Genomic DNA, 12,682 nt, shown 5'->3' with positions numbered 1-12,682 from the left:
GAGTGACAGAGAGAGGGGGGAAACAGAGAGAGAGAGAGAGAGAGAGAGAGAGAGAGAGAGAGAGAGAGATATCTTCCATCTGCTGGTTCACTCCACAGATGGCTGCAATGGCCAGGGGTAGGCCAGGCTAAGTAGGAGCCAGGAGTGTCATCCAGGTCTCCCACACAGGTAGAAGGAGTCCACACACTTAGGTCATCTTCCCCTGTTTTTCCCAGTCATGTTAGCAAGGAACTAGATTGAAAGTGGAGCAGTTGGGACACAAAGAGATGGCCGTCTAGAACGTGGGCATTGTAGGTGGTGGCTTTACCCCCTATTCCATATCACTGGTCCCTGATGTCCAATCCTCAACAGTGCAGAGACTTTAGAGAAATATCACCATCATGTTTCTATTTACCACTATAAACAGGAACTCTGAGTTCTGCGAGGGACTACATTGAAAGCATTTCTCCTTTTACTGAGAACGATGAACTTCTAGTCTTTTCCCCATTTTCCTATCCTGTTTACCTGGCGTTTGGAGATGCCGAGGGACCTAAGAGCTGGCTCTGAGTCTCAGAGTTACAGTGGCGTGAGTCTGGGCTCCACCCTGGGAGATTCAGAGTCACAAGACCTTAGACAGTGGCCAGAGTTTGAGGGGCTTCTTGTCCAAATGTGAAGGGAAACTCCGTTCCCTTTGAAACGTCCTAAACTTACTTCACTGCTCCAATGAAGCCATGTCAGAAAGCTATGACAGTCCTTTTTCTCTACACTCAAAATAATACTAGGAAATAATAGTATGGTTTCTTTCTTTCCTTCAAAGATGTATTTATGAACTTATGTATTTATTTATTTGAAAGTGTATGTGTGTGTGTGTGCGTGAGAGAGAGAGAGAGAGAGAGAGAGAGGGAGAGAGAGAGGAAGATTTTCCATCTGCTGGTTCATCCTGCAATCCTGCAAATGACCACAGTAGTCAGGGGTGCGCCAGGCTGAAGCCAGGAACCAGGAACTCCATTCTGGGCTCCCAAAAGAGTGGTAGGGGCCCAAACACTTGGGTGATCTTCTGCTGCTTTCCCAGGGGCATGAGCAGGGAGCTGGATTGGAAGTGGAACATCCAGGACTTGAACCGGCACTCTGAGATGGAATGCCTGAACTGCAGAGACTGAACCTGTTGCACCAGCGTTCTGATCCCAATAACATGTTTTCTGCACCAATTTATTCATCTTTCTTGGTACAAAATTTTATGCTGGTGGTGTTTTGTTTTCTAGTCAAGTATTCAAAGTTCTGAGAAGTTGAAACCCAGAGTTCTCAGGAGAGGTAATCAGAAAAAAGTTCGTTCATGCTTTATCAGTGGGCTAACATTAGTATGTACCTGATATGGCCGGCGCCGCGGCTCACTAGGCTAATCCTCCGCCTTGAGGTGCCGGCACACCGGGTTCTAGTCTCAGTCAGGGCGCCGGATTCTGTCCCGGTTGCCCCTCTTCCAGGCCAGCTCTCTGCTGTGGCCCAGGAGTGCAGTGGAGGATGGCCTAAGTGCTTGGGCCCTGCACCCCATGGGAGACCAGGAGAAGCACCTGGCTCCTGGCTTCGGTTCAGTGAGATGCGCTGGTCACAGCGAGCCGGCTGCGGCAGCCATTGGAGGGTGAACCAACGGCAAAAAGGAAGACCTTTCTCTCTGTCTCTCTCTCTCACTGTCCATTCTGACTGTCAAAAAAAAAAAAAAAAGAAAGAAAAAGAAAAAGTATGTACCTGATAGATCCATCTAGAAGATGGCATAAGTCAACACTACTTGTAAAGCATTCACAACACTGCCTGACATAGAACGAGTGCTGTGTATTGGTTCATTGGTTAAGCGCTGTAGAGGTTGCTTTGGCCCTGGCCAAAGGGAACGACCCATACCCCTTTTGTTACCATTGATGGCATTAAATTGCCATGCTACCTTAGTTAATTTGGGGCCATTAAGGAGAGAATTTTATTTTCTTAAAAAACAAAACTATAACAAAGTCCAGAGCATACAGAAGCACTAGAGAAAGACATAAAGAATAAAGAACATCTGATGTGCCCCCCCTCTGCTCATTTGGGAGTTTGTCTGATGGGACTGGGGGATAGCAGTACAGCATGTTCCCTATGGCACTTCATCAAGACTACAATCACAGAGGTGAAAGAAGCATTGTCACATCATAGCCACCCAAAGAAGCCGGGTACAGAAGAACACAAGTGGACAAGTCTTACTACTTAAATGTAAAGCCAGGAAGCTGGTTCCCCATCCCATGTTCTAAGGCACAAATTACCTTGTTCCTTATATCAACTTCTTTTCTAGGGTAGGGGAACCTGGTCAGGCTGGATCCAATCTCAGTGTTGTGGGCTAGGGGAGTCTAAATCCCTACTCCAGGCTCTCACCTCTTAGAGAGCCTTCTAAGTACAGGCACAAAGTACAACATACAATGTGATAAAGTTTATTTAAAATGTGAGGAAAATACACACACACACGGGCATTGTTCAGGAATAGGGTGGTTTGGAAGGGAAAAGGATAGGTGAGGGAGGATAGAGAAGGGGTGTTTCAATATCCCACCTCCTCTGAGTTTGTGGAGAGAGAGTCCCTCCAAGTAATTGGCCTCCTATGAGGTTGGAAAGGGGAGTGGTTACATGGTACCACCCCCAGGTGCCAGGTGAGGGAAGGTACATCCTGGGGAAGGGGTGATTTGACTGACAGGTGCGTGGACAGGTGTGGCTTCCAGCTCAAGGCCCTATTCTAGCTACCTGCCTTATCCCATATCATCACCCATGGACCTCAAGGACCACATGACCAAAGAGAGGGAATGCATTGCCATGGGTCTGGTGACAAGCCATGGCACCTGACACCACAGTCCTGCAATGCTTTCGTGAATTTACCATACCAGTAACCCCTTCCTGGTAACTCCTTTATAAGCCTCAAACACTCTTATCCTGCAGAGTGGGAGTCTTTGAGACTTGGGAGTCTGGTACATTTTCATCTGTTGGCAGATTAAATATTCTGTTTTCTTCACCCCAAAACCTTGTCCTCATTATTTTGATTAGTGCCAGGGACAGGGACAGAGCTATCAGTAACATGAAGACCCCAACCCGTGGGGCCCAAGAGTGTCCAAGAGTTTCCTGGCAGATGTAGGAGATGGTATTTTTGATCCACATCTGAGATTATTCTGATGTTGATGCTGCAAGGAGCACACTTTGGGAAACAGGTGTGACTCTCTTATTAAATTCCAGTTAAACTCATAACTCTTAACTACATTTAGTATTTCAGTTGAGAAAACTTCTGAGACTTTCCATTCTTTGTTAGTTTAAAATTTGTATTTATTTATTTTGTTACCAGAGACAGCTGAATCAGAAGTTCTTGTCTTCTTGTAATAAAAGAATTTCAGATGTGAGACAGAGATCTGGAGTAAGCCAACTAGTGAAGTTTATTAAAGGGGGTGTATCTGGCATCTGAACAGAGAATAAAAGAGTCCAGTCTGCTTTCAGATTGAAGAGAAGAGCCACTCCCTCTTCTTCTGAGATATGCTAGGGTGGAGCACTTTCTGGGTACAAAATTCGTGAAATTCCTTCTAGGGTTTATCAGCAATGTTATTGGACTAAATAGTGCCCCTGACACAGGGCTGGGAAGATTTCCCCAAGCTGCCCTTGGAGAAGGTCTGGGACCCATCTAACAAGGTTATAAGACATGTAGGCAAGACTTGATGGGGATTTTCTGAGATTGAATGAGGGAAGGAACGCAGAATCGTGCCTTGGAAGCATCTTAATGGGTGGCTTAACTGCTAGGCTTGCCCTATTTGTAATTTCAGAAGAGATGAAAATAGATTTAGGAAGAGTTATACTGGATTCTTTTTTTTTTTTTTTTTTTTTTTTGACGTGCAGAGTGGACAGTGAGAGAGAGAAACAGAGAGAAAGGTCTTCCTTTGTCATTGGTTCACCCTCCAATGGCCGCCGCGGCCGGCGTGCTGTGGCTGGCGCACCGCACTGATCCAAAGGCAGGAGCCAGGTCTCCCACAGGGTGCAGGCCCAAGCAGTTGGGCCATCCTCCACTGCACTCCCGGGCCACAGCAGAGAGCTGGCCTGGAAGAGGGGCAACTGAGACAGAATCCGGTGCCCCGACTGGGACTAGAACCCAGTGTGCTGGCGCCGCAAGGCAGAGGATTAGCCTAGTGAGCTGCGGCGCCTTATGCTGGATTCTTATGTGGAACACATGTTCTTGAAATTGGAGACTATTTCTTTACTTAACATTTCTGATGCAATACTTAGCATCATATTAGCATCCTTAATTCTGTTTTGTTTTTTTTAAGATTATTTATTTGAAAGAGTTACACACAGAGAGAAGGAAAGCCAGAGGGATAGAGAGAGAGAGATCTTCTATCTATTGGTTCACTCCCCAGTTGGCCACAATGGCCAGAGCTGCACTGATCTGAAGCCAGGAGCCAGGAGCTTCTTCTGGGTCTCCTATGTAGGTGCAGACTTGGGCTGCTTTGTACTGCTTTCCCAGGCCATAGCAGAGAGCTGGATCAGAAGTGGAGCAGCTGGGACTTGAACTGGAGCCCATATGGGATGCTGGCACTGAAAGCAGCAGTTTTACCCACTACACTACAGCTCTGGCCCTTCTGTCGCTGTTTTATAAACTACTGAGAAGCAACTGAGTGGTTAAAGGAACTCTAGTGCGTGTATTAAGAAAAATAGCACTTATCTAGGTATGAGCATGGCATTTATGCAAATGAATAGCAGTTTGTACGTTGGTATTTCTTTTCTTTTCTTTTCTTTTCTTTTTTTTTTTTGACAGGCAGAGTTAGACAGTGTGAGAGAGAGACAGAGATAAAGGTCTTCCTTCCGTTAGTTCACCCCCCAAATGGCCGCTATGGCTGCGCAGATCTGAAGCCAGGAGCCAGGTGCTTCCTCTTGGTTTCCCATGCGGGTGCAGAGCCCAAGGACCTGGGCCATTCTCCACTGCCTTCCCAGGCCACAGCAGAGAATTGGACTGAAAGAGGAGCAACCAGGACAGAATCCAGCGCCCCAACAGGGACTAGAACGCGGAGTACTGGCGCCGCAGGCGGAGGATTAGCCTAGTGAGCCGTAGCGCTGGCCTGTACATTGGTATTTCATTCAATGCTTTCGCAATGTACCACAGAAGAAAGTGCAATAATGCTTTACCTAGTTATATCAAAAACAAGGAAACAGTTGTTCATGCTATTAAAATAAATATTCTTCTAGCATAGTATCATCAGATCAAAATTAGGCTAGATCACTCAACTCTGGGTGGCCAACACACCAGAGAGTGGAGCTGACGCAGGGAGAGAGTACGCTTATTAGAGTGGCCAGCTGGAGAAAAGTGGACTCTGTGGTCCCAGATATGCTCTTTCTCTAATGTGCAAACTAGCAGGAGAACTTTTAAAGGAGAAAGGATAGTTGTGCAGGGTCAGGGAAGGCAACGGAACCTGAGATTCTTAAGCAAACAGTATAAGTCATAAGACTAGTCCCAGGGTAAGTCACAAGACTAGCAGTTGGTTTTTGTTAGTTAAAATGGGAACAGAAGGGAAGGGAAGATGTATTTGTTATGGTTACAATAGGATGTATTTAAGTACATGAAAACATGCTTTATTTTTCTAGTTTAATACATATGTGAGAGTTTGAGTGAATTTTATACAAGGCTCAATTCATAATCTTGTCCTTATATGAGAGATTTCCAAAGAGTTCACAGAAAATGTGTATTATTAAAAAAAAAAAAGCCAGGCACGGATTTCAAAATGTGCACCAAAGTAAACATGTTTTTAAATTCCATTTTCTGTAAACTTTTTGAAGAACCCTCATTTAAGTGATAGAAAATGGCTTATGTCCAACAATTTTTCACAAACAAGGCCATAAATAAAAGTGAATTCTCAAAGAAACCATGGTTTTCCCAAAGATGAAAATTCCAGGAAACTAGACTGTTGAATTTCAGGAAGTCAGTGTCTATACCAAAGACAATGGCCTTTTAAGTTTGGACTTTCCTTTTAAGTCGTGCCTTTTCAGATAAGCATGTTGAACAGGGAGTGGGCCAGTCAGTGCATTTTGGTTCTGTTTATGGTGTTATGAATGTTCTGGCCTTGTCACGATGCTCAGATCTACCATGCTACAGCCTGGTGCCCTACCAGGGTTTTAGCTGAAAGTTAGAAGGAATAGCTAGTTACTAATGAAAGATTAACAATTTGTTTTCTTGAAGTATCTCTTTTCCTAAGAAAATAAACGCCATTTAACAGAAAATAAAAATAACAAAAGTTTGTCTTGTGTCATCCAATATAACATCACAGAGCCTTGATGGAATTTATAACTAGTAAGGTGAAACCATCATTCTCTGGTTAGAATGATTAATTCATAAAAACAACAGATGGCAAGGAGTGTATATGGAAGACAGGGGGTCTAGAGAAACCACAGTGTCATACTGTGTGGGAGAGAAAAGAAAAGTTGGTACCTTTATTTAAAATAAACTGAAAGAGAGACTTAAAAAAAAAGTAAAAAATGCACAGAGGAAGTGACTCATTGCAGTTAAATGAAACTGCATAGGGTCTAAGAATGCCCGAAATCACAAAGGCTGCAACCCAACTTGTTGATGATGATATTTGTTACCTATGTTTGGAGAAATACGTATTCAACAAGATCCCAGAGTAAATTTGCTGGCTTTGTGATAAGTGAGGGCATCATTTCTTCTGCCTGAACCATTTCTGAGGCCCCTTATGTGGTGGCTCTACTTCAGTGCCTTCCCACTCTGGCCTTGACAGCCATCTACATAAATGCCTCCATATTTTCACAATTGCTTGGAGAACAAATTCCAGACTTCTTAATAATGGTAACCCATGACTCTGGAACTGCAAGGTCAAGGTAAAACTGGGCAAACCCTGGCAATTTCACAGTTCATGGAAGACTTAACAGCCCTGAAACATTTACAGGGACTTTGGGGCTTGTTCCACTTCTACAACTCTGTTTCTACAGGAGCTCTCTGAGTACCACCAAGTTGTCCCATATGTGAAATCTAGCTGCTTGACAAGTTCCCACACAGACAATGTAGCTGCTCAGGGATGTGCCTAATCACTGAGGGTCTGTGATTCTTTCTTGAACAGAAACTATGCTGTGTACACTGGATCCAATGGTTCTAGTCTCCCCTCACTTTCCTTCCTTCTCTGGGGCAAAACAAAACTTTTTGCATTGCTGCTTTGGAGGCATTTAGTGATGAGAGTTTTTGGTGACTTAGGCGTGCTTTTGGGTCTCAGCATCCATGTCAAGGTGATAGTTGAAGAATTCTTTCCCCACTAAAGGGATTTCTCCTGTCCTGAATATCTTTTCATTGCCCCTCTGTCCTGCTCTGTGGCCTGGGGAGGCATCAATGAAAATCTCTCAGGTTAGACTTCTAGATAGGCTCAAAGACTGGCAGCCAGAGACGACAGGGGCCTGGATGTACAAGGTCCCCTACTGCTTTGGCCCATGTCCCCAGGGTTGGCTGTGTCTCTTCTGGTTGCTCTCTCTGGGTTTTGGCCATTTTTCCATTGCTCCTTCACGTCTGGGGCTGGGTAAGTCCATCTGGGGGGCTTGCATTATTCCTTCCACAATGGTACATAACATGTTGATGCCCCTCAAATTTCTCAGCTTGAGTGTGCCAGGGTGTTGACTTCCTGCAAGGGATTTCTGGTGCTTTGGTGTCATCACAGGTGCTTGAACCTAATAATGCTATAACTTCAAGCACTCACACACATTGGTCCCCCTCCTGCCCTGTGATGCTTTTTCCTTTCTGGCCACCAACTTCTTGATCTTCAGGACCCCTCTCAAATGTCACTTGTCTGGGAAGCAATTCCCTTTACCCCCTCCCCAGAAGGATTTAGACACTCTGCTTCCACTCTGTGGCATGTCTTTCTCTCTATCTTCATTCTCTCACTCATCTATTCATTCACCCAAATATTTGTTGATCATCTTCCATGTGCCAGGCACTGCTCTAAATCGGTAAGAACATACATTAATAAAACAAAGTCTCTGTCCTCGTGGAGTTTAAAGTCTACTGAAGGAGACCAACAATACATCAGGGAAAAAAATAAACATATGAGATGTCTATTTATGGAGGTAAACGGCAGGCTGAGAGATGAACTGTCAGAAGGAGGAGCCTCCATGTACAGACTGGGCTGTTGTCAGAGGGCCTGAGTGGCATCTGAGCAGAGACTCATTTTGTTATCCCTGATGTTTGTCCAGTGCAAGGACTAGCAGATGAGCAAACTGTAGTCATTCTCAGCTACTGCTGTGAGTTATTTTTCTCTCATAGTCAATGTAACTTTCCTAAGTGTTATAAAAATAACTGGGGCTTGTTCTGAAGACGTAGCATCAGGCAGTGCTGCTGACATTTGAGATGACAAGGCCGGGAAGCGACAACCTCTGGCTAACCCTGTCCCCACCCGGTGTCTCTGCCTCTGTGTCTGCCTCTTCACGGTGTGGAAAGTTCTGTGTATGTCTTGGGCACCAGGCAAACCCTCCAACACCAACGAGCATGTTACAGCAATGTGAAGCCCAATGAGCGTGTTACAGCAATGTGAAGCCAGAGGCAAAGAGTCACCATTAGAGCCAGGAAACTATAAATTTCACAAGTTTTGGTCAGTTCAATTCTACTTTCTTATGTCAATTTTTGTTGAATCTCAAAAACAACAACAAAAATAACAATTTACATCAAGGAAAATCAGATGCTGATAACTCTTGTATTTCACGTGTATGCATGTATATATGTGAAATGTTTTATATTATGAGTCATAATAAAAATTACTCATAACAGATACTGATTTTGTGATGCCTTTTCTTTTGTAAATTTTAGCACAATACAATTGCATGGTAGAGTAAGGAAATAGATGAGAGCAGAAGAAGGGCTGATCTCTGGTTTCCTGTTGAATATTTTAGTTCCCAAACATTTAATCAGAAGAGAACTGCATCCTAGAAATTCCCTTTCTCTTTCAACACACACACGCACATACACACACACACTACGATGTCTTCAAAAATTTCATAGAAAATGCCAATTATGAAAACTACATGGATTTCAAAAGTTTTTGCATGAAAATAAACTTATCTTTTATTTCACTTTTCCCACAAACTTTTTGAAGTACCTTCATGTGTGTGTATGCATACATATAAGCATTTTATTTTATTTTTTAAAGACTTATTTTATTTATTTGAAAGGCAGAGTGACAGAGAGAGAGAGGGAAGGACAGAGAGAGACAGAGAGATCTTCCATTCGCTGGTTTACTCTCCTAAATGCCTGTAATAGCCAGGGCTGGGTCAGGCCAAAGCAAGGAGCCAGGAACAACACCCTGGTCTCCCATATAGGTGGCAAGGTCATAATTATTTGGGCCATCATCTGCTGCCTCTCAGGTGCATTAGTTGGGAACTGAATTGGGAGTGGAATCGCCGAGATTTGAACTGGTGCTCATACAGAAAGCTGGTGTCACAGGAGCTGGCTTAACCTGTGGTACCACAACTGGCCCCCAGATAAGCATTTTATTTTAGTGACAATAAGATTAGTTGCTCCTTTTAGATGCCTTTTGTGATTTGCTAAATTTATAAAATATATATTTATATATAGTTTTAAATAAATTTATAAAATATATATTTAATTTAAGGACTCTATAATTGTGAATCTTTCATTCCTTAAGTAAACAGCTAGTTATAATATTGCGTAAGGCAAATTATAACTTAATATAAAACAGATTGATCACAGAAAGCTGAACCTAGAGCTGAGTTAAACGTAACCGATCAGCACAGCTCCCTCCCAGGTGTGCATGCTGCCTGAGGACAGCAGGCTCACGCTGTTTTGGTGCCATCCCAAGGATTCACCTAGACCCCAGGCTTGGTGACAGCAGCCCTCAGACAGCTCCTGACAGGAAACTTCCATCTCGGGCATTCAGCCTGGCTGTCCTTCCTGCCCTGGGAAGCAAAGGAAAGTCCGTACAACTCAAGATAAACAGATGGTTTGCTTCTAGATGCTTTGTTACTACACATTTTCTCCCATGGCACAACTTAAAATATATCCTAAAAATTTTTGGAGGGGCAGGCATTTGGCACAGCATTTAAGACAATGAAGAAGACATTTAAACTTTAAGACAGTTGGAAAAACTGCATCCCAAATTGGAGTGCCTGGATTCAGGTTTTGGCTCAGCTTCTGACTCTAGCTGCCTGCTGATGTGGACCCTGTGAGGCAGCAGATGGCTCAAGTAGTGGAGGCCCTGTCACTTATGTGGGAGACCTGGATGGAATTTCTGGCTTTTGCATGCCCAGTCCCAAAAGTTGCAAGAATTTGGGGAATGAACCAACAGGTGGAATCAACTCTACTGTGTCTGACTCCTTCCCTGTCTCTGTTTCTCTGTCTTTTGAATAGATTAAAAAATTTCTCAGAAGTATTAAGTAAATAAAAATAAATTTTGGGGGCTGGCATTGTGGTACAGAGGGTTAAGCCTCTGTCTCCAACACCCACATCCCATATGGGTGCCGGTTCAAGTTCTGGTTGTTCTACTTTTGATCCAGCTCCTTGATGATGCACCTGGGAAAGCAGCAGAGGATGGCCCAAGTACTTGGGCCCTTGTACTCACATGAGAGACCTGTAAGAAGCTTCTGGCTCCTAGCTTTGGCTTGGCTCTGCCTTTCAAATAAGTAAAAAATAAGTCTTTAAAAAATAATGGAAATGGAATCTTCTTTAATAAATCAAATACAATAAGTCACTAGAAATTTTTAAAAATAAATAAGATTGAATTGCAGCATAAGAGATTTGGTTTAGGCAAAAGAAATACCCTTGTAACATAAAAGGTATCCACACAGGGGCCAGCATCATGGCACTGTGGGTTAACCTGCCGGCTGTGACACTGGCATCCCATATATGCACCGGTTTGAATCCCAGCTGCTCCATTTCTAATCCAACTCCCTGCTAATGCTGCTTGGAAAAGCAGCAGAAGATAGCCTGAGTAGTTGGGTCCCTGCCACCTATGTGGGAAACCTGGATAGAGTTCTGGGCTCCTGGGTTCAACCTGGTCCAACCCAGCCATTTGGGGAGTGAATCAGCAAATGGAAGATCTCTCCATACAGACCTCCCCCAATCTCTGTAACTCTGCCTTCCAAATATATCTTTAAAAAAAAAAGCATAAGAATTCCTATTTTTACACATCCTTGTCAACATTTGTTACTTTCTGGCTCTCCCTCCCCATTAAATAATAGCTAGGTCCATCTTTATGTGCATGAAGTGGTATTTCAATGTGTGTGTGTGTGTGTGTGTTTTAAAAATGTGTTTGTTTATTTGGAAGGCTGAGAGAGAGAGAGAAAGAGAGAGAGAGAGAGAGAGAGAGAGAGAGAGAGAGAGAGAGACAAAGAAATCTTTAATTTGCTGGTTCCCTGCCAAACACCCACCACAGCCAGTGTTGGGCCAGGCCAAGGCCAGAAGCCAGGAACTCCATCCAGTCTCCCACGTGGGTGGTGGGGACCCAAGTACTTGAGGCATCATTGCTGCCTTCTAAGTGCATGAGCAAAGAGCTGGATTGGAAGTGGAGTAGCCAGGGACCTAGCCAGGCACTTTGATTTGGAATGTGGGCTTCCCAAGTGGTGGCTTAATCTGCTGAGCCACAAGTCCCACTCTTGTTTTTGTTTTTTTGTTTGCAATGCAGAGACAGACACAGAGATGAGAGAGAGGGAGAGGAAGAACCAGTCTTTCCAGAGATCATCCATTCACTGCTTCACCAAATGTTCACAACAGGCAGGGCTGGGTCAGGCCAAATGCAAAAGCCCACTACTTTTTTTTCATGATCGAAACTACTTTCCCATGTTATTTATGTACACACATGAATTCCCTCATATGAAAAAGCGGGAGCTCTGAGAGCAATTTAATGTCTTTCATACCTAAATTCATGTTCTGGCATATGAATTGTGTGAACTCCACACAGATAACTTTGGCTCTGGTGGTGGTATGCAAGCTTGGTGCAGCCGGAGGGTGGTTGCCTCATTCATCTCTATCTCTATGACGCAGGGGAGTTTGTTAATACTTCTTGCGTGTGGGCTGGTATTGTGGCTCAGCAGGTTAAGCCACCATTTGCAATTCTGGCATCCCATATGGGAGTGCTGGTTTGAGTCCAGATTGCTCCACTTCCTATTAATGTACCTGGAAAGCAGCAGAAGATGGCCTAAGTGCTTGGGCTTCTACCACTCACATGGGAGACTCAGCTGGAGTTCCAGGCTCCTGGCTTCCACCTTGTCCAGCCCCAGCCATTGATGCCATTTAAGGAGTGAACCAGTGAATGGAAGATCTCTTTCAATCACTTACTCACACTTTATCTCTCCGTGTCTCCCTCTCTCTGTGTGTCACTCTGTTTTTCAAACACATACATCTTAAAAATTATTTTCTTTTTTAAAAAAATTTTAGTTATTTATTTGACAGAGAGAGAAAGAGAGAGAGAGAGAGATCTTCATCCACTGGTTTACTCCCCAAATGGTTGCAATGGCTAGAGCTGGGCCAGTCTGAAGTCAGGAGCCAGGAGCTTCTTCTGGGTCTCCCATGTGGGTGCAGGGGCCCAAGCACTTGGGCCATCTTCCACTGCTTTCCCAGGCCACAGCAGAGAGCTGGATCAGAAGAGCAGCAGCCGGGACTAGAATCAATATCCATATGGGATGCTGGAACCGCAGAAAGAGGTTTAGCACCAGCCCCTTA

Source organism: Lepus europaeus, chromosome 4 (genome assembly GCF_033115175.1).
Source record: "Lepus europaeus isolate LE1 chromosome 4, mLepTim1.pri, whole genome shotgun sequence".
NCBI lineage: Eukaryota > Metazoa > Chordata > Mammalia > Lagomorpha > Leporidae > Lepus > Lepus europaeus.
The sequence above is the reverse complement of the archived record's forward strand: the minus strand, read 5'-3'. Positions refer to the sequence as shown.